Genomic DNA, 9,705 nt, shown 5'->3' with positions numbered 1-9,705 from the left:
AGATAACGGGGGAATTCCACTTGCTACCCCCTTTAAAGCCATGATGTATTTTGATGCTGAGAAATACGAATCTCTAAATTAGTCCCACCGAGCCATCACCAAGAACAGTTGCAATGGTACCTTCTCTCTTTCTCCAAAAAGACATTTCTCTGTATGCAACCCCAGTGACTCACTGCAGGTTCTTTCAATCGGAGATGCTCTTACCATTGGCAAGACACTGCCGTCATCTCCATCTCCAGCTAAAAACACGGGCTGCACCCTTCATCTCCATATTCTGTTATTTTTAGCTTCTGCAATGCAACGCTCTTGAACTGTTTAAGTATCAGGCTTTGGGAAGTGAAAGGCACAGGGAGGAATATGTCTCCCTGCTGGTGTTAGAATGAGGTCTATTACTTTTTGCAACGGTTTCTGAAGGAAACTGTGAAAGTCCCATTCCTGGAGATGCTGAAAGACAAGCTTCAAATTGAAGGACAGGGAGAAAATGTGCCTGCTCTGCTGGGGGTGGGAAGTGGGATAAATGCAATCACAGAAGGGCTACTGTAAAGAGGAAGAGAATTATCTGTGCCCGTGTCCTTGAAGGCAGAACAAGCAGCAACAGACTGAAACCAAATGACAGAGGGAGAGCGGTCTCTGCCCCAAGGCCAGGGAGAGACCCTCAGCAGCCCTTCAAGTCCTGATGGCCCTTCCAGTCCTGCACTCCTTGGTCCCCATTGCCTTTTCAATCCTCCTGCCTCGAGGCAGATGAGCAGCTACAGAGGTTTGTGGGAATTTCTTGGATTTCACCATTGTAAAGTACATCTTGACTCTGAACAGTAACTTCCTAAAAAAAAAAAAACAACAAATGAAGAAAAAAAAAAAATTCCAGCCCTACCCTGTGCTTCTTTTTATCTCCCCTCCATCAACGCTTTGCTCACCTTCCGACACACCAGACCAAGGCTGGCAGGTTTCAGCAGCCCGCGCTTTGCTTTCTGGCCAGGAGCACAAAGCCAAGCCCATCTCCTCTCCTCTCGCACTCATCAGCGATAGCAGCTCTGCTGCCAGCGCCACGCAGCCAGCAACACCTCCGCACCTCCCTGGCATCCAAACACCGCTCTCAGCCAGCCTGCGATGGGTGCGGAGAGATGACCCAGGACAACAGCAACCCCAACCCCATCCACGACCACTCAATGGGCTGTGTGGGTTTGGCAAAACTCAGCCAGGGTAAGAAAAGCCTCTATTTTTCTCCAAAAAACAGCAGAAATGACACATACCTGATCTGAGTAAGAAAAGACCAGTTATATATACTCGCTTTTCAGAGAGGAAATGTACTTGTTCCTGGCACCAATTATGAAACCCCCTCGCCACATAACGCAAGAATTAATTTTAGCTTGTATCAGTCTTTATCACAACAGTGAAGGTTGAAGTTTCACCCAACACCACAGTCAATTACAAGCTCAGTGTCAAGTTAAGCCCCAAGAAGATTTAGGCTGGAGATAGCGATGGTGTTTGGTACAGCCCGGCCGGGTGCTGGGTGCCGGGTGCCGTCAGCAGTATGTAATGGAAACTCCAGAGCTGCTCTTCAGGGAAGGTGGAAGTTCAGCAGAGAAGTGGCTGTGTGTCACAGCAGAGGACCAGGGGAAAAAATAAAAAATTCAGCAAATGCATAATTTAGAGAAAAAAAAGAAGGTGCTTCCCAAAATAAAGGCAGCAGCCCAAGCTGCTCCTGCCAAGAAGGAAGTGAAGGACACAACGGTGTGAAACGGTTCCTCGCAACACTCCCTCGAGTGGCTGTTCAACCTGGTGGGACAGACCGCAAGGAGGCATCCCTGTTGGAAGGGTCTTACGGCCTCACACGGGGCAAAGGGGACACATGGGGCAAAGGGGACAAGACTCCAAGTATTTCCATGCTCAGCAGGAGACGTGCTCCCAAAAGCGTATGGGACAGCGGGGGTTGAGGTCCGTGCCCAGAGGTAGTAGGCGCTGGGCTCCCTCCCAAGCTGAAGACTTTGTTGCAGCGTCTTCAGCTTGGGAGGGAGCTCAGCGCCTGCTACGTCTGGGCACGGACCTCAACCCCCACTGTCCCACATGCTTTCTACGGCAGTTGCTGTGTACATGGGGCTTCTTTGGACATTGCCTTTGGGGAAAAATCCATTTTTACTGTGCAAGGTTACACGTGGATGGCACCATCCTATTTAGGATAGCATCAAACACAAAGGGAAACAGTGATACCGCGGTATCATGAAAAATTTTCATCAGCTATTCTTTGTTCCACTGACCCAGCACTTTCCTGTGCCTCTCCAAACTCTTCCTAAGACTTCTTGCTCCCAAAAAATTTTGGGGGCAAAATGTTGCTCCCTACTCTGCTACACTGGCTTACAGGGAGGGGTGCTGGGTTTTTTGGGGTCTGGTTTGGGTTTGGCTTCCCCCCCCCCCATTGCAAAATCATCTGTTAGCCTCAACAGGGCCAGGGACCATCCCCATCCTACAACCAAGCAAAGTGGCACAGAGCACACACAAACAAGGGTCCCTTCCAGAGGGGACCCCAACCTCTGCCCCACACTGCCTTCCTCCCGCAGCTCCCTTGCGATGAAGGACAGTGAGAGCTGATGCTAATTCCTTCAGCCTATTTGGAAAAACAAGTTTACACGTGAGATTTCAATTGGCTCCGTCTCTGCTTAACTGCTCCAGCTGTGAAACAAAGTAAGTGAGAGACAAAGCACTACAAACAAGCAGCGTGACCATTTCAGAGGGTTTTTTGTGAGCTTTAATGCCAAACCCACTAAATAGATTAACTTACAGCATAAACAAGCAAGTAAATCTTTCCCCCAAGGCCCTGTGTATCCAAAGGAAGCTTTAGAAGTTGCTTCCTGCCATTGTGGAGGCCCTGCTGGGAACCCAGGAGCCTTTTCAGTCCCTGGCTTGGTTGCCCAAAACCTTCAATTTACTTCCAGCACCGCTGGCTGCAGCACCACAAAAGACAGATGATGGCAAGGATGTTTTTGGCTGTTCCCCATCACCCTCAGGCCAAAGGCAAGCGGGACTGTGATTCACACCCACTTCCAAAGCTCACAGAAGGGTGTGAGCCCCACTTTGACCAGAGGACTCGGTACAACTGCAGCACCACCATCATAATCGATGAGAAGAAGGGAAGTCTCCAAACGAGGAGACAGACCAAGGAAAGGTGGGCATCCATCCAGCAGCGGGACGACCAGCAGTGGCCACCCCCGTAAGGCTGTTCAGCCCCCGAGCATCTTCAAACAGCCCACAGCACTGAAATATCACAGCAGCATCCACACTTGCCATTTGAGAGGGGAATGACAAGCCCAGGGCATGAAACCTTTCCAAACCCTGTGTTCACCTCTGGGAAGAAGCAGGCTCAAGCTGTGCTGGAGGCCACCGCTGCATCCCAGATGTGCCAAACCCTGCAGATGTGGAGAAGGACAGGCTGCACAAAGGGAAGATGCTGGGGCTGGAGAGCTCAGGGCAGTCCCATCACAACGAGCTAAATCCAAGCCCCTGGGCTCTCCCTGGCTGAGGGCAGGACCCTGAGCTGGACCATCCTTTGGCCTGGCCTAGTACAGTCACCAGAGCTACATCCCTATCAGCTCAAAAAGCCATGGAGAAGACAAGCTGAAAGGTATCCTCTTCACGTGAAGGCCCTATCCGCCACTCTCCATCCCTTCTCCCTGGCACAGTGACTACATTTGACGGTGACATGACAGCTGCAAGGGACACTGAGAGCACCCCATCCCTGAAGTGCCTCCAGCCAGCTTGGCATAGCCCCAACCAGCTGGTCTCCCACATGGAGAGCAAGTCCCCAAATCCCCCCAGTCACATGTCACAGGAGCAAGGGGTGTAAGAGCCCACGCAGCAAATGCGGCCTGAACCCCTTCCAGCCCCCGGTTCCTCCCGTGATGGGCAGGAGCATCAAAGCACATGGGGCCCTCATCCCAACGGGGCCAGTCCCTTGGCTCAGCTCTTCACTAGGAGCTGAGGTCCTGGGAACAGGCGTGACGGTAGCTGCAAGTGCCCAATTTCCACAGAGTCAAAGGCCACTCCCCTCATCCTAAAGCATCGCACTCATGGTGGTATTCTGGTTGGAGACCACAGGGAGTAGGCGGGACGCTGTTAAATACTCGCTATCCTGCCATCACTTCTAAACCCAGCGCCACAATCCAGCAGCTCAGGGCTCATCACGAAGGAGGTCCCCAGGCTCTAGGTGTGCTCTGTACCAGCAGCCATGGATTTAGACCCATGTAGCCATTCCTTGACTCCGCCTGAGCTCCCTAAAGGGTTAGACACCCCCCAGCATTCAGACCAGATCAACCTGGGAACAATTTGCATTTAATGAGCAGTCCTTTGGGGACGTTAGGCTCGTCGGCTTTGATTGCAATCCAGCTAATTGATCCAGGGAGGCAAACCTCAAGCAGAAGCCCTCTCAGACGAGCAGGATTCACACACACGGATGAGGAGCAGCAGAGTTGTCACCCAGCCTGGGTCTGCAAGGCTGGAGTTTGCTCGGTCGAACTGCAAAGCCTCTGTAACTCCAACACGCAGCCGCGGGCGTGTGTACCGATTTGCAAGGTTTATCAACACAAAGACACCGAGAACGAAGAAACATTTGTGAAGTTTCACATGTACAGATTGCCAGAAACAATGAGAAAAGGGAAATGCCACCTGAAAGGATGAGAGCTTGTTTGCAGAGAAGCCTCTGAGCCGAGGGTTTAAATAGACACAGAGCGATGGGGGAAGCAGCTGAAAGGGGAAGCGTTTCATCCTAATTTGAGACAACAAAGAATGGGCCTTTGTGGCAGGGATGAAAAACACTTTTGCAAGCTCAAGACAACACCACCTTTCCTAAAGTGTGCACACACCAGCCGTACACCCATCCACGCAGCGCTGCATTGCAACAGACGTTAACACAATATTGAAAATACCTTGATGTTACAGCACAAACCCCTCTAACATAGGATAAAAAAAGATGACAAATTCCCTACTGCAGCAGCTGCTAAGGACAGTCACAAGATCGGACTGAAGCTGAGCTCTTCCTGCTCAGTCGGAGCAGCGTCAGGCAGCCGTGAACGGCGTGACCGGCAGGATGATGCTCCAGCATGCCCTGCCGTTCCCAGGCACCCTCATCATGTGAGCTGCTCACGCCAGGCTCTGCTCACTTCTGCTTAAACCCACCCCAAAATAAGGGCCAGCAGCATTTTAGGAGCGCCCGAGCCGCTCTCACCCCAAGCACTGCAGGAATTTTGGGCAATGAAACAAAGCATTTGAGGGAAAGCCAAGCCCCATCCCCGCCTCTCCCCACCCCCCACCCCCGCCTCTCTTACAAATACAGACTGTCCCCCTGCAGCACCGGGAGTCATTAATAATTGTCACAGCGCCACAGGACCGCATCACCCAGCCAGGTAGCGTTTTCCTATTCTCCTTTTAACTCAGCAAGAGGGTCACGCTCACATCTGTTGACTAAAAACATCTGCAGCGCTTTTCACTGCCCGAGCGGCACAGCTGGGCAGGGAGTACTGGAGCCCACTCTTCCCCGGGCACACACTGGCGGGTTCGCCAGCCCCATTACGGGAATGGTGCGGCGCAGGTGGGAGCGCTGAACCACACAGCTGCCCCAGGCAGGATCCGGCCTCCAGGCTCTGTCTTACCAGCAGGAGACTCGAACCTGGGTGAACTCTCAGATGTGGCAGGTTACAGTTAAATACAGCAATCGCGCTCGCAAGGAGAGGACATCCGAGACGAAAACAGCCAAGCCTCGAACACGAAACCCCGCCACGCTGTTTCCAAACAAACCGCGCTTCCCCTAGCATCGCGCCGCCTTCACACTCGACAGAGCCATCTCTCTTCCAGCTACGCATCTGCAAACTCAGCCGAGCATCTCCCGCTGTGCCACGCCAGCGAGGGAGCGGATCACCCGACCACAAGCCTAAGTTGCCTTTTTTTTTTTCTTCCCCCCAGTGGCAGAGCTTGAAATCAGAGATTAACAAGTCTGAAGGAGCTCATGCCTGGCCACTCATGTATTCCAGATGCACATGCTATAATCGCGGCTTGCCAAACAGGATACAAGGCGTAAGAAAATAAAGCATTTTATCTTCAAGCTTTTCCAAGAGGGTATTAGAAACAATGGGGAGGAAATACAAAATTAACACTAGAGAGGAGCAATTGGCAGTGCCCCTCGTGAGTCTGTTCTTCGTTACAAGGCTGCCTATTCAGTAGCTTTCACTAGGAAAATCGCATCGCAGAGCCATTCCCAACAGTGTCCCTATTTCCTAATTAAGCTTCGCCAAAGAGCCACGTCTTTTAGTTACGGCATGGCATACAATCACAACAATTACCATTTCATCGCACTCTGGCTGCTGAAAACCCTGCAATTAAAGCATCCGAGGAGTCACACAGGCGCGTCATCGGGGAGACAAGTTCTCACATCGTGCTAATTGGCGGCCAAAGACGAGATCAGAAAAACAGGAACGTTGGTTTTTGGTTTCCATGCTGGGAAAGGCGCTCGGGAGCTGCAGCCGCTCCCCAGGCTCCAGGAGGCCAGTGAAGAGGGCTCAGTGCCAGCAGTGAGCGGTGGTGAAAGGTCCTGTCCACTCCTCCGGGCTGCAGCACAGGGCGATGCTCATCGTATCCTCGGGCGTATCACGCCCACGTCACCAGCTGCGCTTTTGGGAAGGTGAACGACCCTGACCCAACACACACAGCGCAAGGTGGATGCAACCTTGGGTGGTTTGCAGAGGTCACCTGGAGACCCCCAATGATGGCTTTAGATGGGTGGGACCCTCACAAAGAAAGGGCTGCCAGTGGACCAGTGACAAAAATGTCCCCACACCGCCTCCAGCGATGACAGATAAGGCAAGGATGGGGAGTCCCGCAATACCGAGCCTCTTAGGGAAGCGGAAGGGAAGTCTTGTAGAGAGGAGGGAAAGAGCATGAGCTGCAGCTATGAAGCCTGGATTGAATCCACTGCATTTTCCTCCACTGCAGTCAGGAGTGACATTTCCAGCCCAAAACACTTCCCCAGCTGAGCATGGCTGCAAAGCGCAGAGCTGCAACAAGGGACGACCTGCCAGGCCGCAGTGCGATGCCTGCAGCGGGGGGAACCTCGTCCCCCCTGCCCATCCTCTCACCTATTGCCCAGCGCAAGTTCAAAGCGCTAATGGGAGCAGAGTTCAGATGCAGCAGGAGCCTCCCCTCACTCAAAAACAACCTCGGGGCGCTCACCTGAGCGGCTCTCCCCCAGCAAACTCATGCACAGTTTTCCACTTGCAAAATAATAATGCAAAAATGGGCAGCCCCGTTATGCCAGGAACAGCTCAGCGGTCACCCAAAAAAGAGAAGTTGAAACTACCCCAGGTGAGCTGCAGCATGGCAAGGCCGCAGCAGTCCCCATGCCACTGAGCGGGTGTCACAGCCTGCTCTCCGCCACAGCCAGAGCACCGCGCTGATGGCAAAGCCGCTGCCGCGTTTGGCATCCCTCAGCCCCGAAGGCTGCTGCAGCACAGGGAGCACACCCCGCCGGAGCAGCGTATGGTACCTCTCTGCCAATGCTTTAATCTGGATTCAGTTCTTCTTTCTGAGCGCAAAATTCACGTCTCCATTTTCACATTCAGCAAAAGGCACAAGGTGACAGTTTTGGGTTGCTTTTCTCCAAATTGGGGTGCCCTGATCTCCAGGGGGGAGGAGGGACTGGCCAGCTGCACCATCCTACAGCACCAGAGATGTGGGGCTGCTGGTGAGGACCCCTAACCCCCTACCCCAAATCAATGCACACTGGCATTACAGCTTCTCCCTCTCTACAAGCACCTCCAACAATTTTCATCCCCTTTCCTCTCGCCCCAACAAGGCTGCAGAGCTGCAGGGAGGAGGAGAATGATGGCCACATGATGCTGGGGAAGGCAGACTAGTGAGCTCCCCTTGCTTCAATTCGGCAGGACAACATCGTGAGGCCGGAGCCAGCCTTGGACCAAACGCACCCCTGGCTCACAGTGCAGCAGACCAGGCTCTGCGCTGCCCAGCCACCTCCCTGCAGCAACCTGCAGTGCATCACCCAGCCCAGCTCCAAAGGATGCACCCATCGCCTGAGCCCTCCAGCCTTACGTAGTCACTGTACCTGAGGGATGTAACCTCTGCAACCACCACCCCTAGGCTCTTGCTCTTTATCTTCTCATCTTTCCAGGTTTAAGCTCTAATCTGAGCAACACCCGGAGCTCCAAAACACTTTGCAATCATGTTTCAGAAACAATTTGCAACTCCATCCAAGCTTTTGCGCTGAACAAGAAAAGAAAAAAACAGACCCCTCCGACACACACAAAAATTAAAGCGTTGACATCCTGCATATCCCTGGAGTTTGCAGGCTCTGCATCAAACCAAATTAATCTAAATGGAAGAACTAAATAAACTGCAGCTGTTCAGCATCAGCCTCTTCAACAGCAGGGTAAGCAGCACCAGCCTGCAGCTGCCTGAGCACCTTTACGCTGCACCGAAAACAAGCCATTAGCAAAGTTAACGGGTGCTGGGGTGACAGCAGTGAGATTTTAATAAACATGAAAACAAAGGTCTGAAATCTCTTTTCTCCCGCTTTCGTTAGTGATTTGAATCAGCCTAGCCTTTTCCTCCCTTAGGGCTTACACCGTCCAAAGCAGCTAAACATCCTTTCGGGGAGGTTGTTGCAAAAGTGAGCGTAGCAGGAGGCCAGGCTGGGCCTGGGCACCCTCCGGTCAACACTGGCCACTAAACGGGAGCTGCTGGTGACACCGAAAGGCCACAGAAGCACCTGATGGAAGATGCTCCTTGCAGGCACAACTATCAGCACAGGCTGGTGCATGAAGCAGCACAGGGACATCTCAGGGCTGGCGCGTGTCCAGACTCCAATGCTGGAGGGATGACACGCTGCTGGGCTTGTCACATCCCAAACCACATCCTGTTGCTAAAGCAGAGCCCTCCCAGGGGTTAAACCTCCTCCCCCTTGGGCTGCGGGGACCCGGCTGAGGGTGACAGGAGCAACAGGCGACTCACGGCCCTTGGGTCCCTCCAGCCTGGCGAGGAGAGCTCCTGCTGCAGTGACACGGAGTGACTCACTGCCACCCCCGCCGGCGGCCCTGCCAAAACTCCAGGCGGGTGCTGGAGAGCCCCCGGGATTTCCCGGGGACCCAGGCGAAGCGAGGTGGTCCCCTGGGGCCAGGCAGGGCCCCACACCTGGGCCCCAAGCAGCAACCCTGTGGGGCAGCACGGAGGAAAACAAGTACGCAGTCCAGAAATGAGTCATGGCACTGGGGCCCCGTCCCCACCCGCGGGGCGACACCGGCTGCTCCTGGCCAGGGGCACGGCCAGCCACAGACCGCGCTGGGCTGCAAGGGGACCCTGAGGGAGACATGGTGCAGGGTGCCCCCTTCCAAGGCTGCAAAGGAAACCCTCCACCCTGGGGCTGGTGACCCCCCACTGACAGAGATACCGGGTGCAGGGTCCCCCTTCCGAGGTTGCAGGCACCCCGGGGAACCACCACCCCCGGTGGAATCAGTCACAGGGGCTCCCCCAGGTTACACACATCCCTCTGGGCGAAGGGGAAGCCCCCAGCTACATGGGACTCGCCATCGAACCGGGTTCATTCCCCCTCCCCGGTTACTCAGACACCCCGTTTATAAGTAGCCCCCTCCAGGCACACTGGCGCACAGTGCCCTCCCCCTACACGGACCCCACACGCACAGCGGGTGCGCA

The sequence above is a fragment of the Aptenodytes forsteri genome, unplaced genomic scaffold (assembly GCF_000699145.1).
Source record: "Aptenodytes forsteri isolate BGI_AS27 unplaced genomic scaffold, ASM69914v1 Scaffold22, whole genome shotgun sequence".
Classification (NCBI taxonomy): domain Eukaryota; kingdom Metazoa; phylum Chordata; class Aves; order Sphenisciformes; family Spheniscidae; genus Aptenodytes; species Aptenodytes forsteri.
Note: the sequence above shows the minus strand (reverse complement) of the source record.